Here is a 5,000-nt window from a genome sequence, read left to right on the forward strand (position 1 = left end):
CTCACACAATCCTCGAAAGGCAGGTCGAAAAAGCCAAAGCCCCGCCTTCGGCGGTACGAAACTGGAACCGGGCGCCACCTCGTGGTTCCCTCGGTCGGCCGAGACGGCGTGGGGCGACCCCTTCCGGACATCCGCGAGACGACCGGCCGTCAGGTCAACCCATTCGCTCCAAAGGGGTTGACCTGGTGGCCGAGAGGGGACTTTGAAAATTTTTCGGACTTGGAAAACTTTTTTTTTTTTTTTTCCCCCCAGCCCGCTTCCTCCGGGTTGACCCGGTGGCCGAGCGTCTCGCCGTCCCCGGACGCGGCGAGGGACTGCCTCCCGGCCGTCAGGATCGGGCCCACGGAAGTCTGATTTTAAAAAAAATTGGCCGACGCCACCGCGGAGGGCTACCCGAGCACCCCGGGCCCCGGAGCCGGAAAAGGGAAAAAAAGGATCGGGCCCACTAGAGACATGGACCCGGCCGCCAAGCAGGCCGCCCTGGGCTGACCCTCCCCGGCCGCAGCGAGGGACTGCCTCCCGGCCGACAGGATCGGGCCCCTGGAAGTCTGGGGGGGGGGGGGGAAATCGCCCCACGCCTCCGAGGAGGGCTGCCCGGGCGGGCCTGGCCCCGGAGCTCGAAAAAAAAAAAAGGATCGGGCCCACTAGAGACATGGACCAGGCCGCCCTGGGCTCACCCTCCCCGGCCGCAGCGAGGGACTGCCTCCCGGCCGACTGGATCGGGCCCCTGGAAGTCTGGAAAAAAGACTGGAACCTGACGCCTCCGAGGAGGGGGCGCCCAGGGAAGGAGGGAGATCCGGGTTGACCTGGTGACCGGACGGGAAAGAGGCCACCGGGCGTCCCCCCCCTTAAAACCTAGGGGTTGACCTGGTGGCCGGAAAGCGAACCGGCCAGCAGGTGAACCCTTTCGATTCCACGGGTTGACCTGGTGCCCGGGAAGCGAACCGGCCAGCAGGTGAACCCGTTCGATTCCACGGGTTGACCTGGTGCCCGGGAGGGGACTCTGAAAATTTTTCAGCCCTTTCGACTCGGGGTTGACCTGGTGGCCGAGAGGGGACTCGCACGGCAGGCAAGCCGCCCTGGGCTCACCCTCCCCGGCCGCAGCGAGGGACTGCCACCCGGCCGACTGGATCGGGCCCCTGGAAGTCTGGAAAAAAGAATGGAACCTGACGCCTCCGAGGAGGGGGCGCCCAGGGAAGGAGGGAGATCCGGGTTGACCTGGTGACCGGACGGGAAAGAGGCCACCTGGCGTCCCCCCCCCTTAAAACCTAGGGGTTGACCTGGTGGCCGGAAAGCGAACCGGCCAGCAGGTGAACCCTTTCGATTCCACGGGTTGACCTGGTGGCCGGAAAGCGAACCGGCCAGCAGGTGAACCCGTTCGATTCCACGGGTTGACCTGGTGCCCGGGAGGGGACTCTGAAAATTTTTCAGCCCTTTCGACTCGGGGTTGACCTGGTGGCCGAGAGGGGACTCGCACGGCAGGCAAGCCGCCCTGGGCTGACCCTCCCCGGCCGCAGCGAGGGACTGCCTCCCGGCCGACAGGATCGGGCCCCTGGAAGTCTGGGGGCGGGGGGAAATCGCCCCACGCCTCCGAGGAGGGCTGCCCGGGCGGGCCTGGCCCCGGAGCTCGAAAAAAAAAAAAAGGATCGGGCCCACTAGAGACATGGACCAGGCCGCCCTGGGCTCACCCTCCCCGGCCGCAGCGAGGGACTGCCTCCCGGCCGACTGGATCGGGCCCCTGGAAGTCTGGGGGGGGGGGGGGAATGGAACCTGACGCCTCCGAGGAGGGGACGCCCAGGGAAGGAGGGAGATCCGGGTTGACCTGGTGACCGGACGGGAAAGAGGCCACCGGGCGTGCCCCCGTTAAAACCCCTAGGGGTTGACCTGGTGGCCGGAAAGCAAACCGGCCAGCAGGTGAACCCTTTCGATTCCACGGGTTGACCTGGTGCCCGGGAAGCGAACCGGCCAGCAGGTGAACCCGTCCGATTCCACGGGTTGACCTGGTGCCCGGGAGGGGACTCTGAAAATTTTTCAGCCCTTTCGACTCGGGGTTGACCTGGTGGCCGAGAGGGGCCTCGCACGGCAGGCAAGCCGCCCTGGGCTCACCCTCCCCGGCCGCAGCGAGGGACTGCCCCTCCCCACCCCCCGGCTGACAGGATCGGGCGCACTGGAAGTCCGGGACAGTATTTTCCCCGACGCCGGGGAGGGCGGGCGGAGGGGCTCTGGCGGCCAGCCCGGGCCCCGGAGCTCGAAAAGGAAAAAAGGACCGGGCCCGCGAGAGACGGGGGCCCTGCCGCAGGGGGGGGGGGCAGTCCGACCGGGGCTCACCGTGCGGCAGGCCCGGGCGTCGGCAGGGGAAAGCGGGCGAGGAGGCGCGGGGCCGGGTGCCTACGGCCATACCGGACCGAACGCCCCCGATCCCGTCCGATCTCGGAAGGTAAACCGTCCCGGGCCTGGCTAGTACTTGGATGGGTGACCGCCTGGGAATCCCAGGTGCCGTAGGCAGCTTTTCCCGGTCCGAGTCAGCTCTCTCTCCTTTTCTGGGGGGGAAGGAGAGGGGGGGACGGGCCGGAAAGCCCCTCGTCGCTCCTGCCGAGTCGGAGGTCGCGGCCGCAGGTCACGGGTCTGGGCGCCTGGGGTCCGGCTCCCCACCCACCCGGCTTCCTCCGCGGAGGACCCCCCCCGGGGCCACCGAAGCCGCTGGGGGAGACCCCGGGCATGGGGCGGACTGGCCCGGACCCTCCCGGCCGCCGGCCCGCAGGTCCGCCCCGAATCCCCCCCCGCGGCCACCCAGGCCAGGCCTGGCCAGGCGGGACGGACGGCGGGTGTCCAGCGCCCAGCGGCTTCCTCCAGCGGGGACCCACGGACCCCAAAGCCGCAGGGGGAGGCCCCGGGCCCGGGACGGACTCGCTCGGACCCCCTGCGCCCGGCCGCCGGCCCGCGGGACCGCCCCGAATCCCCCCGCGGCCACCCAGGCCAGGCCTGGCCAGGCGGGACGGACGGCGGGTGTCCAGCGCCCAGCGGCTTCCTCCAGCGGGGACCCACGGACCCCAAAGCCGCAGGGGGAGGCCCCGGGCCCGGGCCCGACTCGCTCGGCCCCCCCGCCTCCCCTGCGCCCGGCCCCCGGCCCGCGGGACCGCCCCGAATCCCCCCGCGGCCACCCAGGCCAGGCCTGGCCTGGCGGGACGGACGGCGGGTGTCCAGCTCCCAGTGGCTTCCTCCAGCGGGGACCCACGGACCCCAAAGCCGCAGGGGGAGGCCCCGGGCCCGGGACGGACTCGCTCGGCCCCCCCGCCTCCCCTGCGCCCGGCCCCCGGCCCGCGGGACCGCCCCGAATCCCCCCGCGGCCATCCAGGCCAGGCCTGGCCTGGCGGGCCGGTGTGCGGCTCCCCCGGGCTTCCTCCCCCGACGACCCGCGCCCCCCTGAGCCGCAGGCGGAGACCCCGGCCCCGGGGCGGACCGGCCCGGGCTCGCTCGAGCCCCCTGCGCCCGGCCCGCAGGACCGCCCCCCCGAATCCCCCGGGAGAGGCCCGGCCTGCACGCCACTGACGACCCGCGGCCCCCAAAGTCGCAGGAGGCGCCCCCCCCCGGTTAGCCCCGTCTCGCTCCGCGCCCCCCGCCCCTCGCTGCCGGGACCGGGCGCCGCCCCAGAGTCAGCCGCAGCCGGCCGGCCTGAGAGCTGCCCTCCTGTGGACGACGGTGAGTTTACCTTGATACTAACCGGCCGTCAGCCAGGTCAACCCCATTGCTAGACTGGGGTGGACCTGGTGGCCGAGTGGGGACTTGGAACATTTGACAGCTGCTTCCCGGGGCTTGACCGGTTGTCCTGAACGCCCCCCACCCCCAGCCCCAGCCCCCGGCTCCTGCTCCCCTCTCCCCAGCCTCGGTGCTCCGCTCCCTGCCTCGGAGGCTGCCTCTCTGCGGCGCCTGCATCGCCTCCGAGGACGCGCACCCTCCGGAGGCTGGACGTAAACCCACCACTGCCGCTGACCCGGCTCTCCGAGGGACGACTGTGAGGCCTCCCCCCCCCCCCCACCCCCGGACCGCCCTGGGGACGACTGCTAAGCCTCCCCCACCGGACCGCCCGGGGCAAGACTGCTAAGCCTCCCTCCCACACACACACACACACACTGTCGGGGGAGGACTATTAAGCTTTCCCCCTGGAGCGCCCGGGGCGGACGACTGTTAAGCCTGCCCCCGGAGTCCTCGGGGGAGGACTATTAAGCTTTCCCCCCTGGAGCGCCCGGGGGGGGACGACTATTAAGCCTGGCCCCCGGAGTCCTCGGGGGACGACTATTAAGCCTCCCCCGGACTGGCCGGGGGGCGACTATTAAGCCTCCCCCGGACCTGCTCCGTCTCGACTATTAAGCCCCCCTCTGTGGTCCTCAAGACCACTGCCGTGCTGCCCTCGGAGTGGGGTGACACCCGGGCCGGAAAGCAAACCGGCCACCAGGTCAACCCGTCGAATCCAATGGGTTGACCTGGTGGCCGGAAAGCAAACCAGCCGCCAGGTCAACCCGTCGAAACCAATGGGTTGACCTGGTGGCCGGAAAGCAAAACGGCCGCCAGGTCAACCCAGTAGATTCAGCGGGTTGACCTGGTGGCCGAACGGGGACTTTGAAAATTTGACAGCCGCTTCCCGGGGGTTGACCTGTTGTCCCGGTGGGGACTTTGAACATTTGACAGCCGCCTCCCAGGGCTTGACCTATTGTCCCGGTGGGGACTTTGAGAATTTTACAGCCGCTTCCCGGGGCTTGACCTGGTGGCCGAGTGGGGACGTTGAACATTTGACAGCCGCTTCCAGGGGGTTGACCTGTTGTCCTGAACGCCCCCCACCTCCCCCCCGGCTCCTGCTCCCCACTCCCCAGCCTCGGTGCTCCGCTCCCTGCCTCGGAGGCTGCCTCTCTGCGGCGGCTGCATCGCGTCCGAGGACGCTCACCCTCCGGAGGCTGGACGTAAAGCCTGACACCCGCCACCGCCGCCGACACGGCTCTCGGAGG

The 5,000-nt window shown here is 70.3% G+C and overlaps 1 non-coding gene across 1 annotated transcript; it reads left to right on the plus strand.

Moving 5' to 3' along the window:
* Positions 1–2,386: 2,386 nt before the first annotated feature.
* LOC135979449 (5S ribosomal RNA) lies at positions 2,387–2,505 on the plus strand. The gene has a single exon (XR_010596755.1). It is a non-coding gene; the product is annotated as a 5S ribosomal RNA (ribosomal RNA).
* The last annotated feature ends 2,495 nt before the right edge of the window (positions 2,506–5,000 follow it).

This window comes from Chrysemys picta, unplaced genomic scaffold, assembly GCF_011386835.1.
Source record: "Chrysemys picta bellii isolate R12L10 unplaced genomic scaffold, ASM1138683v2 scaf883, whole genome shotgun sequence".
Classification (NCBI taxonomy): Eukaryota; Metazoa; Chordata; order Testudines; family Emydidae; genus Chrysemys; species Chrysemys picta.